The sequence below is a fragment of the Mycteria americana genome, chromosome 5 (assembly GCF_035582795.1).
Source record: "Mycteria americana isolate JAX WOST 10 ecotype Jacksonville Zoo and Gardens chromosome 5, USCA_MyAme_1.0, whole genome shotgun sequence".
In the NCBI taxonomy this organism is placed as follows: Eukaryota; Metazoa; Chordata; class Aves; order Ciconiiformes; family Ciconiidae; genus Mycteria; species Mycteria americana.
In genome coordinates, this window is record NC_134369.1 from 37,713,691 (window position 1) to 37,725,069 (window position 11,379).

At 37.9% G+C, this 11,379-nt stretch overlaps 1 long non-coding RNA gene across 1 annotated transcript; it reads left to right on the forward strand.

Moving 5' to 3' along the window:
• The first annotated feature begins 6,938 nt into the window (after window positions 1–6,938).
• On the forward strand, window positions 6,939–11,050 carry LOC142410444 (uncharacterized). Its single transcript, XR_012775921.1, has 3 exons — window positions 6,939–7,058; window positions 10,069–10,175; window positions 11,015–11,050. It is a non-coding gene; the product is annotated as an uncharacterized LOC142410444 (long non-coding RNA).
• Window positions 11,051–11,379: the final 329 nt, after the last annotated feature.

Sequence of the window (11,379 nt, forward strand, 5' to 3'; positions counted from 1 at the left end):
TTACAGCACAATTTTCTTTTCTACTTCAAATAAGATGCTTTAAACAGCAGTGTTGGATCACGCTTGCTCCATGGTTGGATTGTATCCCTTTCGTTGTGCAATATGTAAATCTCCAGATAGTGACAATACCTGCCATGAATCGCGTCTAGTTATAGGGCCTCAAATTTTGGGTAAATGGGATAATGAAATGCTCAAAAGAATTTCTAGCAAGACTTGCTTGTACTTTTGTGTAGTCTGATGAAAATCTCTTTAGTGTAAATGTTATTCGTTCTGCTCCCAGGCTACAAGGAGGACGCAATAACTTGCAGGAACTGGGGGGAGGAAGCCAGACATAAGGATTAACCTCTACCATTGAAATCTATAGTCAGAGTGGTTTTTGTAGGATTACGGCTGCATCCTCTTGTATATTTCTTGCCAGCTTACCAACTCTGACTTAGTAACACTTGGCATAGCTCAGAACTATCTTAAATCAAAATGCAGATGTGAGTTTGGGGGAGGTATCAAAGATCAAATAACCCAGAGAATGAAGTCCATTCTCTTTCTCCAAGATGGTGTTTTGCTATATTGTGACACAGGTATATTTTCAGGCATCTCTGTATTACAGAATGCTGGCCAAATACGGCTCCCCATAAAGGTACTGCTTGTATATGCTGACAGTAGCAAAGATGATAAAGACAAAGTACTGAAGGGAAAGTGCTGTCAAAGCATACGTGTCGAGGTGTCCCCACAGTCTCCATTCTCCCCGGTGTGCTGACACATATTCCAAAGTTTCGTTCTACCTGATGTGTCATTTACCGAATCATTGTACTCTCAGTCTGCGAAGAAACTGATAGTGAACAGGATGTTTGTTTTTCTGATTAGGGAGAGGCATACGTGATTTCTTTGAGTTTCCTTCATTAATTTGTCACTCCTTGTTCAAGCTGGCCAGGCTAGCTGAAGGTGACCTGATTTTGATCTCTGCCAAATTCCACTGACTGTGATAGAAGGAAGTGCTGCAGGAAATGTGTAGTTGAGTGGCAGGACATAATTACACCAGCCACTCAAGCTAGTTATGCACAATGTCTCATCTTAAAGATAACACAGTTGCAGCCTTTACTTTGTTTAGTGATTTTTTTTTTTTTTTTTTTTCCTGCAAGCTTCCAGACTGCTAGTGGGATGCTTCCAGACTGCTAGTGGGATGCTTTATCACACACAGTAGAAGTTGCACAGGCTACGCAGAAGGAGGAGCGGTAGTCTCTGATTATTTCTCAGTGTAATTCCACGTCCTGTCTAGCCATAATCTTTAAATTCTTAATTTGAGAGGGTTACTACTAAGAGACTTTTAATCAGGTACCTGAAGGTTACATATTTTTAAAATTACATCTGATGTACTGATGAAGGAGACTGACTGTAACTGAGAGCTACATTCTTGTTCCTGATCCAGAATCAGCCTGCTGTGAAAAGCAATTGACAGTAATTAATTGATTAGAAGAACATTAAAAAGAACCTTTTCTAAAATGTACACTTACTGAAGACTATTTAGTTGACAGTAACTTTCTCTTCCAAACATTCAGATGAGTTACCTGCCACACTGGTTTTCTCAAATGGTACGGTTCTGCTTTAAAAAGTGACTGTAAAAATGGTATAATTGGACCCACCTTTTCCACTGCCCTTTTGTTTTGAGTGTGCTCAGTTTACAGTCTTTCTCCCTAAAAACAGGTCAGTTCATTCAGGACTGTGAGAATCACTGTAACTTTGCAATTTATGCATCGTGTTCTGTAGGAAAGCCAAATTTTGACACCCAAAGTGCAAACATTTTTAAAAAATCTCCCATGCTACTCTGCTGCCTCTTCTAGCTGTGGTTTGTGAGAAACCGTTAATGTACATTTTAATTCCAAGAAAAAAACCCCTTGGAATTCCAAGAAAAATCTTGGAAAACTGTGAATCGTATTCTCCTTTTAGAAAAGAAATGCCTGTCCTGGAGAAGTGTTGTAGCTTAAGAAGCATTTCCTTGTTACTTTAAATGCCTTCCAAACGATGCGCTGCTCTTGTGGAACTCCTTTTTAGTTGCCTAACTCTGCAACACCTTGAAACAGGAATGGAATTGCCTGGTTCACAGCTCTCAATTCCCTGAGGTGGTGGAAAGGTAAGTGTTGTGACAATGACACTAAACCCCCTTTGTGGATCTGTTCCATAGTAAATAATTCTGTTGATGATGCAGAACATTGTACAGAGAATCCTAGTCTTCCTCCAGCTCTTTTCAATCTTCTGGCATATGATCTACTTCTGTAAGTAGATAAATGTTTCTTCTTGTCCCTTGAGGCAGCTTCCTTACAATTCTTCATTCTAGAAAGCTGTATGCCTTGCTTTTATGCTTAGCCACCTAGGTGTAATCTGAAATGCCCAACAGATTCTTTAGCTGGGTCATCCTGCTCCTCTATAGCCTGTGTTTCAGTTTTTTCTGTGCTCAGGAGAATTTTTATTTCAAATACTTTAGTGGAAAAAAAAACCAAACTGTGGTTGAAAAATATGATGCTGCACCCTCCTGCCAGAATTTGAGTCAAATCAGTGGTTAAGAAAGCAGTTCCTTCCAAGCTCTTCATGCAGGCTGGTAGCTCATCAATGAAACCTTTCATTTTTAACAGATTTTAAAAATGTAAGATGTCGGGGGCAAGGAGGGGTTGTAAACTTAGTTTGTAGCAGCAGTCTATTTCCTTCATGTCATTTAAAATTCAGTCTTAAAAGGGACCAGACTCTATATTCAGCAGAGCACTGTGTTTCAGTCTGATAAGGGTACATGCAAGTGCTTTCATTGAAACAGAGTGGTTTAAGTCCATGCTAAAAATAAAGCATGTCTGTACACATTTTACTGAATCGAGTGGTTTGCTGTGAGATAACCCCAGTACAGTTTTATCATTGCTGTGCAAGTGTTCAGTAGTAGGTAGATGAGCTCAAAACTGTTACTCCTTTCATTCCCAGCCAGATGCAAACTTATCCTCTCACCTGCAGATGATTTCAGCTGTGCTTTTTTATAGATTGAATTAGTCACAAATCTCTCCTCTGTAGCTTCCTGCTGAGAAATGGTTCTTCCTTTTTATACTTAAAATCAGTATACATGGTTCCAGCTGTTTCTTGTTACACAGGTGCCAGAGGTTACTACAATTAATAATTTGTCCTAGATTGTGATTGTTTTTTAAACCAAGTTAATATTTTTTAATTCTGCAGAATTTTAATTGTATATATACTCTTGTAATATTCATGCTGTGTTCCTGTGAATTTCTGTGAAAAGAGAACTTAGCTTTACAATGCTATAGCAAAACAGATTGCTTTACATAATTGTCATGAAATCAAAGTGGTTAAGCCTGTCAGAAGAATATCTAATATGTAACTCAGCAGCTGAGATTATGCTAGACTGAAATCATTTTCAGATCTCACCAAATTAAATCAGATAAGCTGTGGCTGAGTAAATAGAATGGTTATAAGTAAAATTTCCTTTGAGAAGGATTTTTTTTTTTTTTTAATATCCATGTATATTTTGGCTGTCTCCTGGGAAATTTCTCAAATAATTGCAGGTAGAATAATGTTCATTTCCAGAAAGTGCTGAAGTCATCTTCATCATGCATATATATATATATATATATTTTTTTTTAGTCATAAATTCAGTTTATTATTAATCTGAAAAAGTTACTTCAAACTTAAAGTGAGCATACAGGTTTAGTGCCCTAGTTGAATTTATTCTTCCAGATTATAGAGAATGAGCTATTAAATTATTTTTAATTAAAGATTGGGAAGAAAAAACAGTGCCTTATTTTTGTTACTTAAATGATTCAAAAATGGGTAAGTAGTATCTTATAATGCCTTTACACATGCTTTTCCTGTAAGTCCATGTTTTATATCTCAACTTTGATTTCATCTTAAGCCCCCTAGGCTGAATGGAAGATCAAAAGTAACATTAGCAACATAGAGTTTATCATAGAGCATAGATATAAGTATGGTAGATAAGATGCCAAAAGGATTAAAAAAAAAAAAAAAAAAAAGATTCGATGGAGTTGGCTCCAGCTCACTATAGTGTAGTGTAAACCACTCTTACTGCCCTTGAATCCATGTGTACCATAGTGCATACAACTGGAAAACAGTGGGAGATGGTGATAGGCCGTTCCTGTAATTCAGAAAATTACAGATGAGCTATCTTTTTCAAAAGAGTAGTTTCTTTTAATAAAGTAACTGGCGATAGTTAGGTATTTGTTCCTTGTTGCTTAAGGTACTTCTCAGGATAAAATAATAATATTTACATTGTTTATGCAATTTAAAAAAAAAAAATTGTTTCAAAATTATAGTCAGGAGACCAAAGGTAGAATTTATCCTTAATCTTTTTATCCTAACATTCTTAATGGTTTGTTTATCACATCACAGCTCATTCATTAGTTACCCTAACATCATGTTACTGTGGTGGCAAGTAGTACTTCCACGCAATAGCAGGTAAGACCTTTCTTCTGTGCTTCCATTGTTCTGGTTCATTTAGCCGGTAATCTTTCAGTCACATTAAAAAAATAATAAAAAAAACCCAAACCAAACCAAAACAAAAAACTTTAAAAAGTCAAACACTAGTCTGTTATATGCATCAAAAATAAGGGGAGGAAGTCAAATGCCTGATCCCAGTCTGGGACTGAATAGTAAGCAACCTCTGGCAGAGGTACCAAAGGCAGAACTCAGATTTTTGGATGAATAGCAGAACTAGTGGAGACATAGTATCTGGAGCTCATCAACTTGTGGGGATGTAGCAGCTACTAGAAAACTGGCTTAGAGTAACTGTGGTCTCTGAAGATGTCACAAACTCACAGAGTGACAACTCACCATCAATAACTGCTTGGAGAGGCATCTTTGTGAAGTTCACGGGAATATACCAAGCCTTTCCTTTAGGAAGAAAAATGCATGTCCGCTAAGGCCCAAAAGGTTGAAGCAGCTGTAGGAATTGCTCTTCCAGTGTTGGCACAAAGGATCATTTACAGAGACCTCCTGTCCCTCCCTTTCCATGCTGCAGCTATCTGTCTGCCTGAAGGATATTCTTAGGAGCATATCCTTAGAGTGGAGTATTTGAGTTTGTGCTTTTCTATGCTTACTTCATCTGATACTTATCCTGAAGATCACATAGTGAAGTGGAGAACATTATGGTCTCTCTACAGGAGAGGACACCTCTCTAACTGCCTTCCCCTGCGGGATAAATATACATTTTTCTGAAGTCTTTGGTAACAATTTAGACATTTTGAGTGCAAATGATATAATACCTTTTTTTTTGCAGATGTGGTTGCATCAAAACAGATCTATTTCTGCAGCTGGTCCTAGGATCTTACAAGGTTCATGTTTCTTCTTTCCAAATTTTGAGGAATCCTTACATAGTTGAGGTGCTGGAGATGACCTCAAAGCCACTAATTAATATTCCAGAATGTTAATGGCATAGCATGAGGAGGAAAGTGGGTTGCTAAAGGAATGGCAGTAATCGCTCAGCAACTGAAGTTGTACCACAACTCTGTTATAAATTTGAATTTAGACACTGTATCACCATCTCCGCCCCTACACCCACAATATCCTGCTGAAAGAGAAATCTTGGCATTCCTGAAATTTGGCACACTCCACCTCGTCCTAGAGAAGATTGTTAAAAAATATGAAAATAGGTTTAAACCTAGGAGGAAGAAGGGATATAAAGTCTCATTCACTTTAGGATTGGCAGGATTTGAGTAGTGTATTATGAAAATTTAGTTGCCTTTGGTTTGCTTGTCCTCACCCCCCAGTGGTAACTGACTGCAAGTGTGGGAAACAGAGCAAATTAATTAAAACTTGAAATAGAGTATACTGGCCTATGCAGTAATTCAGCTAAAAGGTGAATGCTCTGTGGGGACTGAGCATGCCCAGTGCAGACTGAATCCTCAGCAAAGGACCTGTTGTTTTATTACAATCCTCTCTTCAGCATCAGAGGGTTAATATTTTTCAGAGGTTAGACTGGCCTTATTCGAATGAAGTTTTGCAGACATCAGAATCTCTCAGAAGGTACTAATTCAGTCATTCTGAAGCAAGCATCCAAAATTTCAGCCAAAATTGTTAATATTTGCCTAATTCTGGAAGAATTAAAGAAGTGTGAAATGCTGGGGAATGTTAATTTCAGGAAATAATTCAAACTTTGACAATCCTAGAAGGACATAAAGAAGTTTGTCTTAGTAATTTAATTCATTAAATTATTACCACAGTACAATAATTTAATTTTTACTTGGGCAGTTAATAGTACCTTTTTCTTATCTTGTGTGTGTGTTGCATGTGTGTCTGTGTATTTCACTAGGTCCTGGAGGTCTCAACTGAGATTGTAAACTTGTACTTGACGTAACTGTGATGCAGAATAATCACGGGGGCCAAAACGTGAAGTGATGTGGATGATCTATCATTTTCTTCAGTCTACAGATTGGAAAGATGAATGACGCATAAAAATGACATCCTTATATAGCTGCTAAATTGCAAAAGTGATCCTATTTCTCCTTAGACTCATTACACGGCTTTAACCTCAGGTCTAGTCTTCCTCCCATGACTGCTTTCAGTCCTTTGAGAAATTCTCAATGCAAAGCTCATCAAATGCCACAAATTTTCAGACAATCCCCAATGTCATCAGAAAGAAAGCAAACTTCCAATGACTTTGTACACCTCATGTCACTTCAGTCTTAGACTTCCCTGGGAAATTTGCTCAGTAACCAGATTAAAATAAACATTTAAGCATTTTGAAAATGTCATTGCAGTTCCATTTTTTTCAAAATTCTTGTCATGTTCTTGGATTATAATATCATTGACATGGCTTGGTCATGTTTTGTTAAGTTGGCCTCGCTGAGAAGATATGCAATTTAGAATTTTGGGAGAAGGTTAAGAGGCTACAAGAGGTTGTTTTTGCATCTATAAAGATTATTATTTGTCCCTATAAACAGTGCTAGATTTGAACTGATCTCCCTCTAAATCCAGCTGCTGGGTCATGGAAAAGCATTGGCTTCCTGGCAGAAGAACCAGGAAAAATGCAGAAGAGGGGTCAAGAGTGAGTACGTTTGGTGAGTAGAATGGAGATTGCCTGAAAGGTCACACAGTGCAAGGATTATGAGTCGGACAGGGTATTGGAAGGCCGTGAGAAAGTGATGTAGCTATAACTTGTCCCGATACGGTGAGATATAAGGGACAGGGCATGTATCTGCCAAGGACTTGTATAGCTATACTGATTGATGAGGAAAGGCGAACTGCATAGTATATTTGTGTCATCTTTCTGTTCCTTTTGACCTTCATTCTTTTGAGACCGTTTTAAGAAAGCTTAGTTCTTGTGTGGTGTTACCAATACATTTCCTGGGAGTTCTGGGACTTTCTGGGTGTTGCAACCTTTAATGTTTCTTAGTGAAGTGTTTTATTTATGAAGCATCTTTAAGTAGTCAAGGCACTGTTCTGTGTTTGAGAGAAATCTACTCTCTTGTCAACGTGAAACTACTCCTGCAATATTACGTCATTTTCTCATCTTCACTTTAAATATTCTTCATGACGATGGTAACTTGCCTATTGTGGAAGAAATAGGTTATATTTCACTAGATGGAGTTTTGAAGAAGTGGCAAGAAAAATGTATCAGTCGATAAAAACCAAGCATGGTTAAAAGTTGCCAAGTTTATTTCACTGTAACTGTATATATGTTATGCATTTTAAATCCTGATGATTTGATGTTGGAGGAAAACTGATGTCAGAGAGTTACAAGACAGGATTGTTTGTTATGTTCTTTTACAGAGAAGTTGTATCCCCAAACAACTGCTAGGAAAGGGTCAGTTTCAGACATAAGAGACTGTTTAAAAGCGTCTATATTTATTTATAGGTTATATATATTATATATATCATATGTAAATATAATACTTCCAGGAATTGCCATGGAAAAAATGAATACTTGATACAGAATGTGATTTAATTAACAATAAAAAGTGTTACATACAAGCAAAATTAACAGAAGAGTACTCTCTGGCACTATCTGCAACACACTTGCCATCTGCATTTTCTGCAACAATAATTGAGTGTTTAGTTTTCAAAACTGAATGTCTATTATGTTTTGTGATATAATGACAACTTATACAGAAATGTACTGTGAACAGATGCCGAATATTTTAGTGAATCTTGTCTCTGATCCAAATTTTCATCCAGGGAAGGCAAAATTATTGAATCATAGAATAATTTCATTTGGACGGGGCCACAGCAGGTCATCTGATCCACCTGCCTATGGGAAGCAGGGCTAGCTGGATTAGTCACGTAAAATCAGAGAATAAAAAAGTTAAGGAATAAAATTATACTTGTTTTATAACTTGATAAATTGCTTTAAGCGAATATGAAGAGAAGGAAAGAGGAGTTTTGATAGGGTGGCAGCTTAATTGTCAGTTAAATAGATGTGATTGAAAAACCTGGAATAGTGACTTCTGAAACAGAGCTTTCAGTGCAGTGTTTGCTGCATAAACAGCAAAAATCCTATTTTGAGTGAACTGGAATTGCCAACTAATTATTTCCATAAAGAGATAGGCTATAATTTTCAACACTGAGGATGCTAACACCATTTTTTTGAAACTGCCTTTTAGATAGCTAAAATTTTCTTTACAGTTCCAATTGTATAAATGTTTTAAATGCTATTTCAAATCTGCTTGGCAGTATATCTTTAATTGGTTGTGTGTTCTTTTGCAGAGGTGACTTTAGATGTACAGAACTCCCACTGACTACCAAAAGTTTTGTCTGGCATAAGAAGATAGAAATAAGGTCCATAATTAAACTTTAAATGTAAAAGCATTTCTGGCATTATTACAGTTCTCAGGACCATTCAGAGCTGTGGATTTTTAAGGAGAAGATACCTTGCTAAAATCACCCCCTAGATGAAATGGAATTTCTATATAAAGAAAACTTTCTTCTAAGGACTGTTATTCTTGCTGTTTTCTCTTAGCAAATTCAACCTAGGGCACTTTTGACTGCCTGGCCATTTTGTTCATTGAAATGACAGTTCAAATACTAATACCAAACATGTAGCTACCAACAAAGTTTGATATGATTGTTCCTTAGAAGTCATCAAAGACATACAAAAGCATGTGTATAGCTGCAGATGCACATAATGAGTATTGTTGTTCAAAGGGAGCTGGTACAGTCTTTGCATTAAACTTCTGAAAGACTGCTTGAAAATATTCTCAGTGAGAGAGTTTTATTTTCTTCCTTGTCTCAGACCTGTATAAATAACTGTATGCATTTCAGCACAAGAAGCAGGGAAGACTGGTCATGGGGCAAAGAAGGGAATCTCAAGCAAGACTTGTTGGAGGATTGCTCATACTGATATTTTTTCATTGCAGATTGTTTGCATTAGGGTGCCAAGAATTTTTAATATGCGTTAAGATGAGCTGTGTGCCTGCCTACTGTCTGCACAGTCAGATCAGACTTGTATGGTTTTGGCATTACAGATTTCAGCTGGTTTGTTTATTATAATACAACTGGGCTTGTAAAATCTGCAGTTGAAATTACTGCAAGAAGTGGAATAGTATGTTGCTTTTCACAACTTCATGCTGTATTCCATAGGAGCTTTTAAGCTGTGCTTCTTATAGATATTATTGAGATATAGATGCCTGTTTATTTGCATAAAAGGAATTAGACACTTCCTGGAGCCAAAACCTCGGGGGTGGGCGCTGTTTGGCCTCAATGACTTTAAGTTTTCCTATCAATGTAAAAAAGCTATTTGTCTGAATTAATTTTTTATTTTGATATGCTAAGATTTTTTTAAAAAGATACTGACTGCAGTATAAAACAAACCAGGCCATGATTGTCAGTACCAAACTAGTAAACATAATTAACTCCTGTTTTATAGAAAAAATAAAGGGCCCAATAAACATTAAAATTGGCTGAGAAAGTCATAATTAGACAATCTCATCAAGAACCCCGATTAGTTTTATAGGCCAAGAAAAGCTGAAGTCACGCAATATTAGGGTCTTTTCTGGAAAAGAAGATGGAATATAGATGCATGAATCCATGAGATAGACAAGTTCAGATGTTGTGGCCCTGCTTGCTTTACAGATGCTTCTGGCAGCACACCACTTTTATCCTCCTGTTGCCAATGGTGTGGAAACCTTGAGTGGAACACCACAGTGAACTTACACGTCTTATACGCCTCTGTTACAGGGGTATGTTGAATCTAATACTTCTCGATGCACAAATATGGACAGGAATAAGTGCATCAGTGCTTCTGTGTTAATGATGGTTAATTTGGTGGTCACCTTTTATGAGATGGTGCTTCATGGAGATAGGTTGGGAGTGGACCTACAATTGTGGAGGAATTGGGTTTTTTTGCTCAGGTGGGCACCATGGGCAAAACAGACTTGGGGAATTTGTACTTAATTTATCGCCCATTAACAGAAACTTCTGATCAATATTTTGTGTATTAAGAAGAAAAGAACATAAACAATTAAACAAAGAAACATCTTTCCTTCCTCTTCCCCAGGCTCAACTTCAGTCAAACACCTATCCTCCCCACTTCTTGGTCTCTACTTCTCTCATTTTCATTGAGGGTTACACTTGGTCCATACAAATTCCTCCAGTGAGGCGAGGAATGGTGCAGGAGGCTGGTGTTGTGTGTGCAGATTTTGGTCTGCAGCTCTGAGCTTCTTACTGGTCTTCTGCTGCTGCTCTTTTAACTAGTACCCCTGCCCTCTGTAGGTTGCTGTGCACTGCAGCCCCTCAGGGGTGTCTATGGCCAAGTGTGGGTTGCCCGTGCGCTGCAGTCCCTCAGGGGTGTCCCTTGTCTTGGCATGGCACGTGGCAGTTGGGGACCTGCCATACAACACGCAACACACACACACACCAGTGTGTGCTGTTGAAGGTGTTCATTTTATTTGATACTTAAAATGTTTATTGAGTGGAGGTAGGGAATGGCTCCTCAGCCCAGTTAGAGACTTGTCTGCAAGAGAAGTGACCCAAGTTCTGCTCTCTATTCTGACTAAAATCTAATTATTTTACTTTACAGATTAGAAGAGCTTTAGCAGAGGAGGCTGAAAGAGACTTGGCCTGAGTGATTCCTGAAAGGATGCCTGAAAGGTGGGAGTCCTTGATCCAGACATGAGTCTGAATTCAGACATGAATTCAGAGTCAAGACACTGTATTCAGACACGAGTGATTCGATCCCAAATCTTCCACATCCCATGTGAATGCTTTCTCATCCAGCTAGTTAACAAAGTGCTGTCAGTCACCACCCTGACTGTGTATCTGCAAGGAGCCTAATCCAGTCCTTCAACATGCCTTTAGTTCAACTATTGGATTTAGGTGCCAGGTGGTCTAATCACTGGTTTTCTGGAGATCTCAGGTGGGAGTAATGTCCCTTGCCCAGGCCAG